Below are 22,807 nucleotides of genomic sequence, written 5' to 3' on the forward strand. Positions count from 1 at the left end.
TGTGCTCGGGAACCAACCACTGGCGTCTCGGCGGGAGATTATTAACTTCGCGAGAGTAAGTATCGATAAGAAAGTCATTCGTGTAGTACGAGTCTACATACTCCGCGATCGTATCACCGGCTTCACTATAAAAACAAACAAACTCCGATAGTAATCAATATAACGAACATTAGAACATATTTCATGATCGTACCTTATTGCAGCGATTGAATGAGAACAGGGCAGTTGGTCTAGCTGAAATACTCGACATTCGCATTTTTTCTTCTCTAGATCCACCTTGAAGCTTCTGTCAGCAGTTTGCACCTTATACTTCATGCCACTCAACCTTTGTGCAGTGTATCGACGACTTTTTTGGACTTCAATAGCTACCCTTTTACCAGCCTCAACAGTCAAGCCTTGCTCGATTTGTTGTGCAGCCCTTAGTCGCTCGCTGAACCATTTCTCAATAACAATTCTGATTGCCTCTAACATCGAGCATATAGGAAGTCTTCTTGCCCACAACAATCTGGAATTAAAAGCTTCAGCAGCATTTGATGTCATAAAACTGTAGCGTCGCACAGGCATAGGACACATCGAACGAGCCCACTTCTCCGGCCCAATCCCCATTAGTTTATCGTACGCGGCTCTCTTCATAACCTTCAGGGCGTTCATAGCCCTATTGAAGTCGGACTTCTCGTACGCAAATGCAGCTTGTCGATACACCTCGACCACAGCCTTACCGTAATGCTTCAGGTTATTTTGCAAATGGTAGTAGCATAGGCCGTGGGTTGCATTTGGTAACTCATTCCTGATAGCATTGGCAATGGAGATATGCTGATCAGAGACAATCAAAAGTGGATCGGCTTGGCCATAAACACGTCGAATGCGTGACATGAAATAACTCCACGATTCATCGTTTTCTTTCGGGCCAACACCATACGCGAGTGGGAACAAACTCTCGTTGCCGTCCTTCGTCACTGCAACAAACAAAATACCCCTATTCTTGCCCTTCAAGTGTGTGCCATCGACGACAATCACTGGCCGTAAGCTGAACATGAAAGGGGTAGCCGAAGCTGCAAGAGCAACAAATAAGTGTTTGAATCGGCCATCATCGTCAACTTCCCACTCCACCCTCGAACCGGGATTGGATTGTCTCAACATGTATAAGTACTTGGGCAGCATCTCGAAGGACTGATCATGTCGACCATAAACCATCTCAGTGGCTCGATTACGGGCTCGCAATGCAACATCGTACTTGATCTGTACGCCAAACTCACGTCGCAGCTCCAGCTGGATGGCCTTCGGCTTCAAGATCTCGCAATCGTCGTGTATCTTCTGTGCTAAATATGCTGCGACGACTTTTGCGGGGGCCTTTATTCGCGCTACGCGCCCTAGCTCACCGTCGCATGAGTGCTCATTGGTGAACTTATACACTCCCCAAATGACTCCATCTTGTGACGATGCATGGAGCTTGAAGGGGCACGTATCTGAATGCTTGCATTTGACGTAGACTCGTCTGCTGTCTGATTTGCTGACAAAAAATTCCTTGCCCTGCTTCATGTTCCACAGACCGATTGCAACGATCAGATCATCTTTGCTATTGAAATACATATTCTTTGACAACTCCCGAGGCAATAGCTGATAATCTTCAATATCCACAACTGCCGCTGCGGCGTCCAACGGGATAACCGGAACTAACCAATTAGTTAGTTCATCTGCTCCAGGAACCTGTTCGTCATCATCCTCGTCGATCTGCAAATTCTGCCAACCTGCATATTCAATCCCCGCCCTTCTCACGTTCTCTGGCTCCGACAAGTCTTCAGAAGCGCTTGTATCAGTCTCGGCTTCAGACGATGGAACATAATCTTCATCTACATTACCAGCATCCTCCACGAACTGAGGCTCGTACGTATATTGATCATCAGCTGGACCCCAACAACGATCAGTTATTAGGCGATCGTACTGGTACGGATTTGGCTCATCCCATGAAGGCCAACCCGTTGACTGATCATTACCCCAAGTGACCGACGGTTCAACACTTTGTTGCGCCGGTGAATCTCCGGCTGATAGGTCTAAATAAGCATATCTTTGGATTGCTTCCAATCCGTCCCCACCTTCGAATGTTGCACTGGATTCACCTCCATACCCGGAAGATTGAGGGAGATCGAACGAAGGAACATACACTCCTCCACTGTAATCGTCTTCAACAACATAAATCTCAGGAAAATGTGGCTGCGACGCCAGCAACTGAAGCAAATCATTGTCATCGGCAAGAATATTTTTACTGTATACCCTGCCATTTAATCTCTTCGTCAAATAATACAAGCTGTAATTAGTGCTCAATGAATTCTCCATCATCAGGTAATTTATCATGTACACCGTACTGGCCATTGTGTCTCCGAAAATATGCAAATTCTTAGAAGAGCCGCCGATGTACTCATAACCATTGAAGGCACCTCCATAATTAACCACAAAGTATCTCCCATATTCATTCATCTACAGAAAAAATAATAAATAAATAAATATATGATGTAAATGGAATACAATGTTAAAATACAACATATAACATGTTAATACACTCGCAAAACATCTATCCGCCCGGGGAAGTAGCCGAGGAAATGTGTCCGGCCGTGTATTACATGATATACAATTACACACGGCCGGACACATTTTCAAGGACACTTGTCCGGGCGGATACATAATTTTCGAGCATAATAACATGAGTTATGTAGCAATATATATGTATAGAACTAAAATGCAACTAATAATTACTAATTAATACTTTAAAACATGATAGAATTTGCTCTAATTCACATGTATTTCCTTCAAACGTGGCTTTAAATCATAGTATGCTATAATATGCTAATAATTCACATAAGCATATAGGATCAAACAAAACATTGAAAATAAACAATAACCAACTTAAATTACATTTCAAACGTAAAATGACATACCTTTAAACGTTCGGATGAGAGAATTCACAAATAATAGCTTCACCACTTGGAAAATATTAGAATTTCTAATGAGTTTGAGTGTTTTTTCACTTTGAGTGTTCGGATGAGAGGATGAGAGAATGAGAGAATTCACTCATATATAAACAAAGATTCCTTCATTTCAGGTGAATTTCAATGAAATTAGAGTGTTTGACATGAATACTTTACTGACAAAGCTATTTCACATCATATTTGTCGTTTATCATCAATTTAAAAAAAAAAAATTATGTCCCTTAATTGAAGGCTAATTAATCGATGGAATATAAATACAAAAAATTAACACAATCCATATTAGCACTCAAAACACACATAGGAACCAAAAAAACATCTATCCGACCGGAACATATATGTGTCCGCCCGGTGAAAACTTGTGTCCGGTCGGACACTTGTTTTTCCCGGTCGGACGCTTGTTTTTTTTTTCCAATGTGTGTTTTGAGTGCTAATATCGATTGTGTTAATTTTTAGTATTTATTTTCCATTGATTAATTAGCCTACGATTTACTTGTAAAACCTTCGATTTTAATTCAAAAATAAATAAATATTAACTTCTCTGTCAGTATTTCACATGTTCCAACACATATTTGACCGATTTCAATGTTTAAATTGTTGAATTGATGTTTTTCTTACACTTTAACAACTTTTGTCATAGATGTGTAAGTACTTTTGCGGAAAACAATGCACATCCATCACATTCAAAGGGCATTTTCGGTTCTTCACTTATTTAGGGCATGTAGTGCTTTGCATGATAAGGGTGGCATTTTTCAAATTATTCATAAGAGAAAGGGCACTTTAAATTTTGCCTCTTTTTTGATTTTGACGCTTTTCGATTATGACACCCCAAATTGAATGAAAGACATGCTCGGGACGGGAAGATCGAGTCATTAGGATTGCATTTGAGATTTGACACTATAGTTTAATGAATTTAATTAAATTTAGCTGTTATTAATATTCGTGCTATTTTAATACGAGCGCATCTAATTAATTGGGCTAGTCAAGCACAAATTGAGTTTGTTAATTTCCCACACTTTTTCACATGTTGTCAATTAGTAATGAATTTCACATATCAAGACGGAAACAGATTGATTGGTCGATCTACAAGAGTTAAGCGCAGAAACGCATGTGATAACATACCATCAATATATATATATTGATATTGATGGTATGTCATCTGATTTTGTTAGGGGTTAACAACCACCTTTTACTGACAATTTCATCCTAGTTTCAAATCTGGGAAAATGATAACTACTTGCTCGATGAGATAAATTCCTTCACAACACGATACATAGAAATCCAAGAGAACTACGATTTTCTCCGAGGATTCCCCAACAAATCTACTAAATACTAGTATATACTTCTATACACTATAGGATGTTAATTCACTTTGAATGATTAACCTTGATATATAAAAATAGTAAGGCTAATCATTTTATTTTGATGGATTGAAACTTTGATATATCTCAATGCCCTTGATTATTTTTATCATTTAAGTTAGTTTTACTTGATTCCTGTCTCACTGAAAGGGTGGGATATATTGAAGAAATCCTACTCTTGATCAGGAAAAAAATTATTCAATCATGCATTTTATCAATCATACAAAATAAACACCCCTGAATATACCTCATGCATGCACACATGCAATAAATAAGATTGGAATTCATAGAGAATTAAACATGAATAAACCTATTAAATCGATGAATAAATCCATGAAATCCACGAACATGGTATGAACGACAATATTAGTTGAATGTTTTGCTCGTGAATTTCATGAATTTGTTTGTCTCAGGTGCATGAATTTCAATAATTTATTCATGTATACGCATTTCTCATCATACTTATCCATTCTCATTTGATTCATTACATACATACATATATATATATATATACATATATATATATATATAGGGTAGGGTTAACATAGAAACCTCTCTTAATATGAAAACTAGGAACCAATTTAAAGCCACTGATTTAAATAAAATAGAGGGTTGAGATTAAACAACAAATGCACAATTTCGATTGCATAGATGCACAATTTCAATTGCATAGATGCACAATTTCGATTTGCTTGAGTATTTAGCATTGTTGGTTTTAATTGCATAAATTGCATATTTTTTAAGTGCACAGTAAAATATAATAGATGCACAGTTTCTTTTGTTGACTAAATCCTAACCATTAGATCTAATATTTAAAAGATCAAGATTATGTTCCTAGTTCTCATTTTAACAGAGGTTTTTATTAGAACCTCTTCCTATATATATATATATATATATATATATATATATATATATATATATAGGGAGAGGTTCAAGAAAGAACCATAAATAAAAAAAGAACGGAGAACCATTTTCAACCATTCGATTATCAAGATCTACGATAGATGTATCATCTTGTTGGATGAATGCAGATCATGAGTTCGAATCCTGAAGGGAGCAATTTTTTTTTTTTTTTGAGTGCATTAATTTTAACAGCGAATGCATTAATTTTTACAGTGGATGCATTAAATTTGATGGTTCTCACGTTCTCACAAATAATGTAGTTCTCTCTAGAACCACACCCCATATATATATATATATATATATATATATATATATATATATATGGGAGGGCTACCGTGAGAGCACTTCTTAACATAAGAAATAAGAACTAGGAAAAATGTATGAATTTTATGTAGAACACGTATGAATTCGCTGTATAAAGGTATGAATTGTGAAGAAAAAAAAATTGCTACCTTTGGAATTCGAACTCAGGACCATGAATTCATCCAACAGGATGATGAATCAACCGTAGATCTTGATGATCTAAGGGCTGAAAATTATTCTTATTTTATATTTTAAGAAGTGTACTTATTTTAGTCATCCACTATATATAGGGTGTGGTTCTAGAGAAAACTACATTATTTGTGAGAACGTGAGAACCATCAAATCTAATGCATCAACTGTAAAATTTAATGCATTCGCTGTTAAAATTAATGCACTTAAAAAAATAAAAATAAAAAAATTGCTCCCTCCAGGATTCGAACTCAGGATCTGCATTCATCCAACAAGATGATGCATCCACCGTGGATCTTGATGATAGAATATCTGAAAATGGTTCTCCGTTCTTATTTTATTTAATGGTTCTTTCTTGAACCTATCCATATATATATATATATATATATATATATATATATATATATATAGGGTGTGGTTCTAGAGAGAACTACATTATTTGTGAGAACGGGAGAACCATCAAATTTAATGCATCCACTGTAAAAATTAATGCATTCGATGTAAAAATTAATGCACTAAAAAAATAAAAAAAAAATGCTCCCTTCAGGATTCGAACCCAGGATCTGCATTCATCCAACAAGATGATGCATCCACCGTAGATCTTGATGATCGAATGGCTGAAAATGGTTCTCCGGTCTTTTCTTTTATTTATGGTTCTTTCTTGAACCTCTCCCTATATATATATATATATATATATATATATATATATATACGAGTGCGCTCCAATGAGACCCTTATTTTTCGTGAGACACTGAGACCCCTACTTTTCAATGAATAAGACATATATACTGTTGAACAAGGCAATATATACTGATGAACAATGCAGTACATACTGATTAATAACGAAATTATATATATATATATATAGGGTGTGGTTCTAGAGAGAACTACATTATTTGTGAGAACGAGAGAACCATCAAATCTAATGCATTCACTGTAAAAATTAATGCATCCGATGTTAAAATTAATGCACTCAAAAAAAATAAAAATAAATGCTCCCTTCAGGATTCGAACCCAGGATCTGCATTCATCCAACAAGATGATGCATCCACCGTAGATCTTGATGATCGAATGGCTGAAAATGGTTCTCCGGTCTTCTTTTATTTATGGTTCTTTCCTGAACCTCTCCCTATATATATATATATATATATATGCATATTTGTGTTCAATTATATGTATAATTTTGACAAAAATAATTATTATTTTATTTATTTATTTATATATTTTTCAAAAAAATTATTCTTATTTTACCCATGTGTATTTTTTCTTGTAAGGCATTTGCCACGTGTCACGCTCCTAGCGAGCCACATAGTTAAATTGTAGTATGATCCAAATTTGGACCTATATACTATAATGAGAGTGAGATCTACATAATCTCATCCTAATATATATAGGGGGGAGGCTAGGTTAAAAACAACTCTTAAATTATATTATACGAAAAATGTATCAATTATATGTAGAACACGTATGAATTCACTATATAAATGTATGAATTGCGAAAAATAATTTTTTCACTACCTATGAGATTTGAACTCATGACCTTGAATTCATCCAACAAAATGATGAATCGACCGTATATCTTGATGATGTAAGGGTTGAAAATGATTCTTATATTATATTTTAAGAGGTTTTTTTTCATATTAGTCCCCCTACACACACACACGCATATACATATAATATATATATATATATATATATATATATATATATATATATAAAAAATGAGAGGTTCAAATAAGAACCACAAAATAAAATAAAAACAGAGAACCATTTTAAGCCATTCGATCATCACGATCTATGGTGGTTGCATCATCTTGGTGGATGAATGTAGAACTTGGGATCGAATCCTAAAGGGAGCAAAAAAAATATTTTTTTTCGATTGCTGTAAATTTAATAGCTGATGCATTAATTTGTATAGTAGATGCAGTAATTTTAATAATTCTCATGTTCTCATGAAAATTGTGGTTCTCACGAAAGGTGATGGCTGATATGTAGGAATGGAATGGATTTTGGAATTGAATGACAATGATAATGGAATGGAATGAAATATAAGATTCCTATGGTTGGTATTTACAAGGAATGAATGGATAGGAATGAAATAAAATTAACACAATAATAATAATAATAATAATAATAATAATAATAATAATAATAATAATAATAATTATTATTATTATTATTATTACTTTCATTTATTGTTATTATTAATTATTAATTATTAATTATTATTATTATTATTATTATTATTATTATTATTATTATTATTACTTTCATTTACTGTTATTATTAATATCATTATTATTATTATTTTATTATTTTTACTATTATTATTTATTATTTATTTATTATTATTATTAATTGAATTATATTATATTATTATTTTTGAAATTATTATTATTATGATTTAATTAAAAAAATAAACTTTTATTATAGAGTAATTTCATATCCGTGGGAATGCTTGGTGGAAATTCGAAGACATACCATTCTTGATTATACGCCGGAGCCGGTGCTTGATAGAGGAATCAGAAACCCTCCTCTTCTTGGTAGCCCCTTTCGGACGCCCTCGGCCGCGAGTTATGGGGGATCCTCCATCGTCGCCTTTCCTGGCGTCACAATATCTGTATTGCTATAATGCATCGGGGAGACAAAATCAATCTGTGTATCAGAAACAATAGTAGTATCTGTCGATTGTCGGGTTGGACAAGTAGTGTCATTTCTCACCGGAACAATCTCCTCAACCGATGGGTCCGCCATGTCATTGCCAACCGACGGGTCCGCCCTATCATCACCAACCGAGTGTTCAGAGACATCCTCATTATCCACATCTTCCGCAACCCCTTCTTGAAATACTAAATTATCCAAAACAGCAAAAGTATTGGAAGTGTAAATTATCTGTGAAAATACATAATACCATGAGGGAGGGGAGGAATGGCTAATCCCATATGCATGGGAATAGGCATTCCATCGGGAATGACGATTCTCATTATAAAAACCGTACCAGCCATAGGATTGAGAATGAGCGCAGGAATCACCATTCTATTCTCATTCCATTCCTGCATACCAGCCATGCCCTGAGAGTATAAAATAGAAATAGATCTACATCATCGATATACCCATAATCTAATGGTTGAGATTTAATCTTAGAGAAATCGTATGTAAATGTATGAATTCTTTATAAAAACATGTATGAATTCACTATTATTGTGTGATTTGGAGCACAAATTTTAGAAATTTGGCGGGAATACATCTCCACCTAGGGGTGGTAAAACGGTTCCGATTGATCAGTTTTAACCGTAACCGAACCGGAAAAATCGGTTTTGGATTAACCGATAATCGGTTTTTACCGGTTTGGTTCAGTTATCGGTTAGTGTATTCATCACTAACCGATTAATCGGTTTAACTGGTCAGTTAACCGGTTAAACCGATTAAATTAATTAATTTATATTTTAATATTTTAATTTAAATAATAAATTATTATTTCAAGTGTCTATAAATTTTTTTTTGTTCTAAATTATCACAAGTTATGAATTAGTGTAGCGGATAAGACCTTATTATTTCTTTCAAAGGTCAAGAGTTCAAATCCTATTGCACACATTCTACAAATTTGAATTTTTTTTAATAAAAAATCGGTTAATTCGTTAACCGGTTAACCGACGATTTATCAATTTGTCCGGTTAACCGGTCCGGTTAATCGGTCCAATAACCGATTAGGGAAATGACCCTTAACCGACTCTGGTTAACCGATACATCAGTTCGGTAACCGAACCGATCGGTTTACCAGCCCTATCACCACCCCAAGGTGAGAAAACATCTCCGCACGTAGGTGGGATTGAAACCAAGACCTCTCACAAATGAGAGTCTTTGGGTGCCTCGACTTTGCCACTAGAGCAAGGCCTCATTGGCATGTATGAATTGGCTATATAAATGTATAAATTGCGAAACTTAATTTTTTGCTATCTATTGGATTCGAACTCAAGACTATGAATTCATCCAACAACGTGATGAATCAACCGTAAATCTTGATGATCTAAGAGCTGAAAATGGTTCCTATTTTATATTCTAAAATGTGTCCTGATGAGAAAGTGCGCACAAATTCATACGTGTTTCACACAAAATTCATATATTTTAGCTAGTTCGTATTTTGTATGTTAATAAGTGTTTATATAGGGGTGATTTAAAATAAAAACACATCTTAAAATATAAAATTGGAACTATTTTTCAGTCCAGAGATCATCAAAATCAACTATTGATTCATCACCTTGTTGAATGAATTCATGATCCGAGTTCAAATCTCCATATATATATGGAGAGGTTCAAGTACGAACCACTAAATAAAATATAGGATAGAGAATCATTTTCAGTTATTCGATTATCAAGATCTAGATGTATTATTTGGGTTCAAATTTTGGAGGGAATGATTTTTTTTTCGAGCATATTATAATTTTAGTGATGAATACATTAATTTTTATAATTGATGCATTAATTATAATGATTCTCACGTTCTCACGAAAAATGTAGTTATCACTTGAACTGATATATGTATACACACGGTGTGTTTTTATTGAAAAATTGTATTTTTCATGAAAATCTTAAAATAATTTATTCGTTGTTAAAATTATTAAATTCACAGTTAAATTTAATGCACTAAAAAGAATTCACTCGCTCTAAAATTTAAATGCAGGTGATGCATTTATTTAGTAAGATAATATATACCATAACACAAGATTTAACGTTTAACATTAAACACCAAAAATGAATAACTTGAGCATAAAGTTTTTACGACGCTCCATTACGAGCAGACATGGATCCGCAATTTATTTAATTATTTACACAAATGAGATTGTTTGGGTACACGTATTCAAAAAACTTCCATCAATTAATTTTAGTATTACAGATGAAAAAAAAAGTGTTAATATATAAAAATGCTCACTTCTTATAAAAACTTGTAAAACTGCCCACTTTTGTTTATAAAAGTGGGCAGTTTTACAAATTTTTATAAGGATGTGGGCATTTTTACAAATTGATCAAAAAAAAAATCCAGCTTAAATTGCGGCACGCTATAGTTCAAAGTTCGATCGAGGATCAATATGTAATTTGTCATCATATCCTCTCCGCCTCATCAAATCTATCACTTTTTTCATTTTTATCTTTGTCTCATAAAAATGCATTATATTTATTTTAGGATACGATCTCACACATTATCTACTACATATTATTACTTTTTTAAAAAAAATAATGAATTTCTTTCTTCACTCAAAGTATTATTAAACAAACATTTTTTATAACGTGTATCATACCCAAATGATACATTCTTATGAGATAGTGGGAGTCATTGATAATGTTTTCGTAAATCACATATTTTTCCAGATTAATTTTATTTGTTAGATTTGATAAACAAAAATCTATTACTACTATAGTAAAAGTAAAAAAATTGATAAAATTAAATAATATTCTGAGGATAATATATTAATAAAACCCAAAAGTTATAATATGTAAGGACTTGACCAAACAAAACCAAAAAAATGGTTCCAAGGACAAAAAATGTATTTTGCCTAAATGTAAAGTTAGCCACTAGTTCTCAATCTTGACAGGTCGATGTAGACATGTATATTTATTGAAATAAAATAATTTGAGATTATCATAAGAATTACCTGCACATGAAAATACAGAGTACCATTAATAATTATGATGGAGTTTCTCTAAAGTCTTACATCCCATCTACAACGATTGGGGACCTTGTTGGCTCAAAGCAAAGTTAACTATGATGGGACCATATTATTTAAAGATGCTAATAAATAAGGGTTACTCCGCCGCTGTTATAATCTTATTATATACGTACATGACATTATTTAATATGCTCCCTATGTACATGCATTATTAATGATTATTAATTAAGATCGTACCGACTAAGATTCTATGAAATTTATATTTTTATGTAATTTATTGTCGCCCGTCGCACAATAGCCAATCTATCAATTTATGATAATGAATGATTTATGTAGATATTTTACATGCCAAATATATATATTTTGCAAACGTTTTCAATTATGTATAATTATCATTTATATATGAAGTAAAACTCTTGTATACAAATTACTAGAGTTAATGGGCTCAATTAGCCGTTCTTTTATAAGAAAAGGAAAAAATGTCCACCCAAATAAAAATATGGAAAAACTAGCATTTTCTAACGTAAATGTACAATTATACCCTTAATACTGTTACACACTTTTTCGCAAAGTGTGTAATAATATAAAGTGTGTAACTGCGAAAAGTGTGTAACAGTGTATTTTACACTGTTACACACTTTTTCACAAAAGTGTGTAATAATGTAAAAGTGTGATTGCGAAAAAGTGTGTAACAGTGTAAAATACACTATTACACACTTTTTTCATTTCTAAAAGTGTGTAATAGTATATTTTATATTGTTACACACTAAAAGGGTATTTTAGTCAGAAATGCTATTATTTCCATATTTTTATTTGTATGGCTAGAATTTACTATGACTAAAAGGTTTTGGCTAGACTAGGGTGTTGCCTCCAAATACTAGAAGGGAGGTAAAATATAAGCTAGTCTGATACATGTGTTAGTGTATATTTTTAATTGGGTGATTGTGACGCACGTGGCAAAAGTAAAGAGTGATCGTCGGTGCACAAGACACGGATAAAGAGTAGCTCTTAATTATAAGTACTTCGAAGCGGGGAGGTATATAGACGAACCAAAATATACCAGAAAGAAAGGGATTATGAGAATATGCATGTATATATGAGACTGCATATATATTCGATGAGTGCTTAAATGATTTCACAGATGCTACTCATATTAATAAGATGCATTCTTTTTACTGGTGACCACATGGAAGAAACTCCAAAGTTAAACGTGCTTGGCTTGATACAATTCCAGGATGAATGATCCCCTGAAACGTTTTATTGTGAGCGTACGAGTGAGGACAAATCACACTATAAAAGACTCGTGTTGATTTGTGGGGATAATCGTCAAATTTGAAATCGAGCCGTTACAGTCATGCTATTTGGATCAATTTGATCCAAATTAAACGCAATAAATATTAAATTTTCAATATAATCGACTACCAACATCTAATCTCAATACTCATAAATCAATGAAAATAATAGACCCGTGTGATGAACTTGAGTGGAATTCTTGAGAGCAAATGAAGAAGAAATTATTATTTTATAAAATTTTTATCGCGTAACATTTACAATTACAATGATCAACCTATATATAGAAGGATACAGTAAGGATAAGAAAGGGATTTACAAAGGACCATGTAGCATGCACAAATTTCTCATGTCACTGTTAATCTAATTGTATGAATTACAAAAAATAAGTTTTTTGCTACATATAAGATTCGAACTCGAGACCATAAATTCATCTAATAAGGTGATGAATCAATCGTAAATCTTGATGATCTAAGGACTAAAAATGATTTCTATTTTATATTCTAAGAGGTGTTTTTATTTTTAATAAGAATTTTGACTGGTTATATTTATATTTATATATATTTATTAATTGAATAATAATTCATTATTAAATTTTCTTTAAAAATGATCATTAATTGCATATTTTTATTTTGAAAAAATGGTAATCTATTTTAATTAAAATATTTATTTTTTTCATTCTATTTTTAGAAATATGTTAAATTATTTAAATAATTGTAATATATAGAATTCAAATTATGAACTTAATTTAATATATATATATATATATATATATATATATATATATATTACTAAGGTTATGAACTTAATTCAAATTTTTACTAAGGTTATTTAAGATAAAACACATTTTCATTGTTTAATATTATGACTATTTTATCTTCATTAATCCGAATCGATTTGATCCAAATAGGATTACCCTTTAATTATGTAAATAAAATTTTTGTTTCGCTAAGACTTCCAAATATATGAGTGACTTGATGAGTCTTTGGACGCGGTAGCTGATGCATATGGCATATTACTTTGAAAAAAAAATTATACAAGAGGATGATACGCGCGCATATATGATTGACGAGAGCTCATAGTAGGCGCAGCCCACGGGCTTTGACCTTCACGTCCTCCGGTTCCCAGTAACCGGCCACCGGGCCGTCCCCACCGCCACCCGGCGTTCGACCCCTCCGCCTCCGACGTCTCCCTGACGCCACTGGAGAAGGTCAGCTCCCGCCGCCGCCGCAGAAGAAGCTCCGCCGCTGCTGTCGCTGAAGAAGAGATCTAATCCGCCGCCTTCCTCAGATTTCTTCCATCCAGCCTCGGAACCCGTAGTCTCGTTGCCGGCGTCGCGCCACCAACTGCTCCGCCGGCAGTTGCCCAGTTAAGCCGCCACCGTCTGGAACTGTTGCTGCTTCGCCTGAGGTTGACGGATCTGACCTCCAGCAGTCCGTCTCGCTCGGAGCCGCCGCCGCCGTCACCAGCTGGAAGTCCGGCAACCGCGACCTCTGCCCCTGAAACGCCACCTGCCGCCACAGCTGCTGCCTGAGGTTGACGGTCAGCAGCTCGATGGATTGAGCTCTTGGCAACGCCGCTTTCCGGCCTCTCCGTGACGCCGTCTTCGCCGGCTTGCTCAACCCTCTTCAGATGGTTTTGACGGCGGAGGTCTCCAGCAACTCTCCACGAACGTCGGGTGCCTCTCCCCAGCAGTTTCCGATGGTTTCAACGGCAGAGGTCTCCGGCAATGTTTCTCCACGAACATCGGGCGCGTCTCCCCAGCAGCGTCCCCAGACTGTTCTTTCTCCCCAGAAGTTCCCTCACCCTGCTGCTCTGCGTGAGGCTGAAGACTCAAGCGCCGTTGCTGCGCCGATTGCTTTCCCTCCGACATCAGACAGAGGGGCCCTCAATCTCCCCTCGGTTTCTGCAAATTTTGAACATCATTTCAAACCCTCGAATGGGGTTTCTAAGCAAAACTTTCAAGTTAATCTCAGGAGCACGGTGAATGTCCCTGCTGCACCTGTTTCTTTGAATTCGACTGAACAACAGAACGTTTCATACGCTCGGATTACTGCCCCTCAAACGGTTCGACAGCCGGATTTACCAGCGCATAATTTTCGTGCCCTACGTCCGGTTAGGCATGGTGATCAAGGTACTCTTGTTATACCACGTGATATTCAGGATTCTCAATTGAAGAAGTTTAAGCATGCTCTTATAGGCAGACTTTTGTTAAATAAAGGCGATAAGCCGAGGCAATCTCGTGAGTTAAAGGCGGAACTTCAATCGCTTTGGAAAATTTCTTCTCCCTGGCACTTGATGCCGATGGAAAAGGGTTACTATACTCTTAGATTTCAGTCGCAAGAGGATAAAGCCACTGCCAAAGCTAATCTTTTATGGAATTTATCTGTTGGATCGCTTCGGTTACGTGATTGGGTACGTTTCTTTAATCCCTACAAGGAATCTTCTTCTCTCGCTCAGGTGTGGATTCGGATTTATCATTTGCCTGTGGAGTTTTGGCATCCTGAAATTATTTCGGGTATTGGAAGTTGGCTTGGACAGCCGTTGAAAATTGATGGAAATTCTATGACTGAAGATGTAGGACACTTTGTGCGTATGTTGGTTGAAATTGATTTGGCACATATTTTGCCGATGACGCTTAATATTGATGGAGGGGACCACGAGTTTTTGGTGGAGTTCAGTTATGAATATATACCTATTTTTTGTCATCGATGCAAGATTACGGGCCATTCGATGGAGAAATGTCGCAATGGTGACAAATCACAGGGAAAGACAACAGATGAGGTGGAAAATAGGGACAACGGACCGGAATGGCACGCTATCGGGAAGGCGGTGGTACAAGCTTCGGTGTTGCATAACACTGAGGCTTTGGAAGCGGTAGATAATAATGACTCCTCGGATCATTTACAAGTTACATCTGTTAAAGCTGTTGAGGTGAAGTCTGCTCTGACGGAGCGTGCTCAAGTGGAGCAGACCACGGTAGAGCAGAAGTCTGGGAATTCCTTTGCCCCTTTGGTGACGGCGGAACAATCAAGCGAAATGGCTGACCATACAGTTTACGGGCCGAATACGGCTGTTTTGAAGCAGATTATTCAGCCAGCTAATAGTGACGAGGAGGTGGACGAGGATCTTGAGATGGAGACCCCGTCTGGGAAGAATGTTAAAGACTCTCCTACTCCAGATTTTGCAAGTCGTATTAATCGGTTAGAGGAGCAGGTTAGCCAGGGAATACAATTACTTGTTGATCAAGCACCGCCTAAACGACGGGGACGTCCTCCAAAGGGTATGGAACGCACGCGCGTCCCACAACCTTTGGAAGATAGCATAAAGAATCGACTCCGTCATGCGGAGGAAATGAGTTATAAGCCGAGGGAGTTTGTTATCGATAAAAGCAGAAGTGCTAGTATCTGTGTTATGAATAATATCTCCAAAGGACGTTGGTCGGATGAAATGGAGATGGACGACTTCTGCAACAACATGGATCATTCTTGAGATTGAGTTTCTGTACGCTGAAGTTTTAGGCTTTCTGCGTTTCCTTTTTTTGTTTTTTTCTTTCTTTTGACGAGCTCCTTCTCGAGCCTCGGGCCCCTTGTTTGCGTACTTGTGCTTTCACTGGTTTTTCCTTTATCTTTTTAATAAAACTTCAATTTAATAATATGCGCGCATATATATATATATATATATATATATATATATATATATATATATATATATAGAGAGAGAGAGAGAGAGAGAGATAACCGATATTTAAATTGAGAACGGAGAACCATCTCCAATCCTTGGATCATGAATACCAACGGTAGATGTATCATTTTGATGGATAAATGCACATCAGGACTCGAATCCTGGAGGGAGCGATTTTTTTTTTTTACATTTTTTCCCAAATGTAATTAATTGTACAACAAATACAGCAACTTTACACACTAGTGCAATGTTCCCAATTCTCATTTAAATTGCAGTTTTCATTATAACCAACTCATATATATAAGATCCATGAACTTGTGCTGCCATCACTAATGTAGATTAGGTTGAGATATGAATTACTATAAATGATATAAAAGGCTACTTAGGGATGTTAATCCACCTCGACATTCACGAGTTGTTCTGAATAGATCGATATTTTGAGAGAGTCATGACTGAAAATTTTTAATCCGATAAAATTTCAACCTGAATGGGCCATAACCGAATAGCCTGACAACCTGATATGGTTGACACAAAAATAGTCTGAGCTCTATAGGACTAACCTGAAAATGATGTATTGACCCGATTAAACGAAATTGTTTTTGTTATTTGATTTTCAAACTTCATTGAATTTGATATTGAAAGTTATTTCGTTTTTGCGAAAGTTTTTTCCGTCTTAATTTTTTGAAGTTGCTTTATATGACTTGAAAGCCAATTTGAAAAGTATTTTTTGTAATTTAAATAGCATATAATTGTGTTAATGATTAGTATTATTTATTCTTAATTTAATTTAATTTAATTTAAATCATTAGTTTTTTAATCACTATTAATTTTATTTTAAAAAAAATTAGACTCCATTAAATTGAAAATCTAACTCTGCTACCTTATACGCATATTGAAAGGCGACTTTTAAATTGAAAATTCAAATCACACAAGAAATATGCTACATAAGTACAAAATAATTAAATGTCTTTGTATTAATATATTGTCAACTTTTTGTTAAGGAGGGCACCTAGTTAGTTCAAGTGACAAATTTGAGGGCGAGACACCTAAAGACCTCTTTTGTTAGAGATCTTACGTTCAATCTTGTCTGCGTGCAACAGTGTAATTTTTTTAATTTTTGTGTGATGTAATGGTCCCGCCTGCATGCGGTGTAGATATCTCTCATTTTTATATGGTGCAAAGGTCCCCCCTACGTGCAGTGAGTGACTTTTTTAATTATATAAGTATATTTTTGCATTTAAAAAAAAGAAATATTTTTGCATTTTGTTGTCATATTAGTTTAGAAATTTAAGTTTTTTAGATATAAGATATATACTCCCTCCGCTCACGAAAGAACTTTCTATCTTTCATTTTTGGGACGTCCACAAAAGAACTTCATACCTATTTTTGGACTATACCCCACCACTTATAATCTTCTTACTTTTCACTTTTCACTTTTCACTTTTCACTTTTCACTTTTCACAACTCTCAATATTAATTATAACACCTTTTCACTACTCTCAATACATCAACTACCTTTTATCTACTCTCAATACACTCAACAATATTTTTTCTTAAAACCCGTGCCACTCCCTCTTAGAAAGTTCTTTCATGGACGGAGGGAGTATTATATTATAAAATTTTATATTATATTAATGAGTTAATCAAATGTTCCATTCGTCATAACTTTTAGTATCAATTTGAGAGTGACATGTGTTTTATTAAAGTAGTTGAATGAGTTGTGAGAAGAAGAAATGTCTCATCTTTTATGTCAGTGTTAAATAATTAAAGTTGAATAATGGTCCCACCTATTTTTTTATTAAAAGTAAAAATTGATATCAAAATTCGAAACGGTAAAAAATAAAATATGATACTAAAAATTGGGATGAAATGAATTATTATTATAAATTAGATCCAGTATTTGAACAAAATATGTAAAGAAGGAAGGTAAGTTACAACCTCTGACATTCGAAACAGTACGCACGGGTAAAAAGAAAATCAAAAGCACAATTATTAAATGTTATACTAAACGAGGTAAAGAGAAAATTAAAAAACAATGCCAATTCTGCATATATAAATTTATTAAAAGTTAAATCAGTATACAATTATATTGTGTTTGTTTAAGGCTCCAATTATTTGGAACACTTGAAGGAATGATATTATGGGATGCCTAGTACTTGAAGATAAAATATTTGGAGTAAAAATAAATGCCTCGTCCCATTGATGAATGAAAATAAAAGAGCCAGAAATTTGGAGAGGAATAGAGATATTTAATAATATTTAATAGATTAATAAAATTTATATAATAGTAAATTTCTCTGTTCCTTACTTTAGTCGATCTAAAAAATTACCGATTTTCATAAGATAATGAAATAATAATTTTATGTAGAATCACCTTTAATTTACTAAAATATAGGTAACTCAATTAATATTATAAATTAATGTCAATATTATAAATTAATAATTTTTAAATACTATAATTATGAATACTATGATAATGTGATCAAATATGAAATTAATGTCCTCTAACTTTTTGTGAAATTGAAATCTATCTAGTTATGGATTTGGATACATTTTATGTGAGAAGTTATGATTGAGGATTATGATCTTAAACTTTTTTTGTATATTAATATTAAGGGCTAGCTTCGGTTGAGAATTTTACAGTAGAGTCATAATTAAGATCAATTATATATTATAGATTATTTTAAATTATACGATCACGATTTAATTGATCTTTTCACATTTTTTAGGTAAATAAATAATATGATAAAATCTCAATAATTATGTGATAACACTCACTTTTTTTTTAAATAGTTTTTAATGTTCTATTGATATCAATTTTGTTGGGAATTGGGTGTTTGATAGTTGTTTTTTGTTTAAATTAGTTTATCTTGTGAAATATGATACTTGCTCGTACTTTGATAAAATCTACAGAAATATTAAATTAGTTTATCTTGTAGATTATATAGTCAATAATTGCATGTATAGTTATTCAGTTTAAGACCTAGCAAAGATAATTGTTTTATCGATTAGCAAAGAGTGTGTGATTATTTATGTGATCTCTCATCGGGACTGAATATTAAACTGGTAATTTGGATTAATAGATTAATTGTATAGATTTAATTAATGAAATTGCATTCCTTATGATCAGTTTGAGTCTAGTTTTAATTCTTCTCCATATTTTTGCTTGCCTGGTGTCACATCCCAATTCTTGAAGGAATAAACTATAACTGGGGTACGACTAAAATCATATAAATGAACAAGGGAAGAACCTTGTGAAATTCAGATAATAGAATAAAATGTTGGGCAATGCCCTTTGAATGAAGAAAGACAGGTATTCAAGTGATACAAATCAATCAACAATTATAACAACTTCAGGATCACAAGTTTAGTGTCATGCTTCAGATAACCAACAATCACTGATCAAAATATTTGAGAGTTAATAGTCTAGGTTCAACAAAAGATATTGTTTTTAGAATCACAACATAATAGGTCTTAAGTTAAGGAACAAAAGACAGATACTGGCTAGTTCTGCAGCGGAAATTAAAATAAGGAGTTGAACTCTATCCTCAGCTCTGCCCCGTCATCACCAGCCATTAACCTGAAAACATTTGAAAGTAATTTTGGGCTAAGTACTAATGTACTTAGTGGGCTGCAACTTTTAAAGCATTTCATAATCTGAAGAACAGTTTATCCAATATTACTGACATGACATAGAAGGTTTTAAAGAGAAATAACTTCTATGCATGTTAAAACATTTTCATATATATATACTTAATTATTTTGCGCGCGTTTGCACACTCCATTCTGTTACTCGCTGTGATCCCGGACCTCTAGCCACCGACGGATCTCTGTCTCCCGCTGACTTGAACTGAGGGCGTAACCCAGCCAAGTATAATAAACCTCGGAAATTAATCCAGACAGGCCTATCATTTCTATGCTCCGGAACACATCCCGTCAAGCACCCTTATAACGCCTCTGGTTAGTGCCCGATGGAGATCAACCCACCGAGTCAGCTAACAAGTGTACACAATTCTCAAACAACGTGTTAGGTCATAAGAGAACCTCAATTGATTAACTGTACGAGCCTTAAACATGGTAGAGTGCACAAAAATATTTTATTGGATAAACAGTTTATATTACACGAATATTTAAGCTCAATAGCTAAATCATACATTTGAAAAATAAGCCCACCTGTCTAGGCAAAGCCTGTCGTTTAACCTTATCTCTGAATCGGAATAGCAGTGCTAATCCTCCTGATGCTCAAAGCCTACAAGAAATCTATTCTCAATAGGTCTCCTTGAATTCTAATCTTAAGTCATGGTGTAGTGCTTAATATTCTATGATTCACTTAGCCGGGTTTTCAAAATTTAATGAATAAATAATTGAAAACATTTCTCTTGAGTTAAGAACACCAACAATATTCTTACTCATCTTTTTTTAATAATTGGAATTATAAATAAAACCAATTAAATCATAAATATTCTTATTGCAAAATATAATGCAAATCTTGTCATGCTTAGCATATAATAAGTAATTACTTAAAATATGCTTATAATAATAATTTAATATTATTATAAAAATTTACTCTTTGAAAATAATTAATCAAACTTAATAAGTCTAATTAATTAAAATAGTATAGTCCATTTTAAATAAAGAAGCTGCACAGCCCAATTGAATAAATTAATAAAGGCCCAGCAGATTTAATAATTAAAGCCCAACTGAAACAAAAATAAATAAAATCTTGGCCCAAATACTCATAAAAATCGGCCCATGACTCGAGCCCACAACTTAATTAAAATCGGCCCACTCTCAAGCCCACTACTAATTAAAATCGGCCCACTCTCAAGCCCACTACTAATTAAGCCCTAGCCTAGATTTAAAGCCCAACCCCTAACCTAAAGCCCAACACCCAAACCCAACCCCAAAGCCCAACCCTCACCAAGCCCTAGCCCACACTCCCTCCCCCCCTTCTTCTCCCATCGGACGCACACACATAAACACAAACGCACACACACAAACACAAACGCACACACACGCACGCATCACTCTCTCCCTTCCTCTCGATTTTTTTTTTTTTCGGCGGACGACGGCAGCCACCGCCGGATACGCCGCCGCCCCCTTGACTCTCATCTCCCTCTCCTCTAATCTCTCTTCCGCTGAATCTCCGGTGCACAGCAGCAAAAGCCGCCGCCGACCAGTGACTCCGACTCCCACACTTCCGCCGCTCAAAGTTCAAATCGGAAATGACCCCTCTCCTCTTCTCCAGCCGTGGCCGGGCAGCAGCGGCACCGCCGCCACGCCCTGCCTCCCTCCGCTGAACCCACAGCCGCCCATCTCTCTCCACCCCCCTCTCTCTCCGGCCGACAGCAGTAGATGGAGCAGACTGCCGCCGCCGTTCTCCCTCTCTCACAGACAGCGTGCCAGCAGCAGGGGAGCCACCGCCGCCGACCACAGTCGTCTCTCCTCGACAACAGTGAAGACCACCGCCGCCGCCTGAGCTTTCCCGACTCAAGCTCTCCAAACACTCAGATTCGACAGCAACAAATAAAGTTCAAGACTTCTTTCTTTTCTTTGAAAACAGAAATCCATGTACAAATGAATAGATCGTGCATAACGAAATGAAATCTGTACAATTAGATTTTGTTCGAAAACCTTGGCTCAATTCACATGAGTAGGAGTGATGTATATACGTATATGTGTACATGAATGTTGGTGTTCTTTTGTCTGTTGCTCATTACAGAATTGATAAGGGTGATGAATTGAAATTCATGATGCTAACCGTGAATAAGAAAAAAAATGGGTAGAGGTTAGCGGCCTGACCTGCTGTTGAATGAATCGAGCTATGTTGCTGCTCACTTGAATTTTTGCTGTGGAGAAAAGGAGTATGAAAATTCTGAATATTGAGAATGCCAACTGAAATTGGCTTGAACGTGCTTAAGAATTGAAATTTGACAGCCTGCCTGGAAAGTGAAATTTGGGGCTGGTAGGGTGGCTGGAAAGAGTGTAGACAGCCTGCTAAATTTGGGGCTGGAAAGAGTGTAGACAGCTTGCCTTTAGGCATGGCTTAAAGCTTAAAGCTTAAAGCTGATTTTGGGGGTTGTTTAAAAAGACAAGGTATGGTGTAGGGTGTAGTGTTGATTGGACTAATAAAATCCCTCAGGATAAAATATCGGGATTGTAATAATACTTCAGGGTTCGCTAAATAAATAGCTCGTGAAAATACTTGAATGCTAAATTAAATAAATATGCAATGCATATAAATTCAATAACTAAATTTACAAATATTTTTGTAAATCATTTTTGTTGGAATTAAAAATAAATTCATTTTCTTTTATCCGGCGTGAATCAACTTAATATCTAAGTTCAAAAATTATTCTAAACTTAGCAAAAAGGAACGGGGTATTACATCCCTCCCTCCTAAAAAAAAATTTCGTCCTCGAAATTACAT

The 22,807-nt window shown here is 34.9% G+C and overlaps 1 long non-coding RNA gene across 1 annotated transcript; it reads right to left on the minus strand.

Moving 5' to 3' along the window:
• Positions 1-19,699: 19,699 nt before the first annotated feature.
• On the minus strand, positions 19,700-20,809 carry LOC130985781 (uncharacterized). The gene is made up of 2 exons (XR_009089081.1): positions 20,551-20,809; positions 19,700-19,957 (listed from the first exon to the last, which is right to left on the minus strand). It is a non-coding gene; the product is annotated as an uncharacterized LOC130985781 (long non-coding RNA).
• Between the last annotated feature and the right edge of the window lie 1,998 nt (positions 20,810-22,807).

Source organism: Salvia miltiorrhiza, chromosome 5, assembly GCF_028751815.1.
Source record: "Salvia miltiorrhiza cultivar Shanhuang (shh) chromosome 5, IMPLAD_Smil_shh, whole genome shotgun sequence".
NCBI lineage: Eukaryota > Viridiplantae > Streptophyta > Magnoliopsida > Lamiales > Lamiaceae > Salvia > Salvia miltiorrhiza.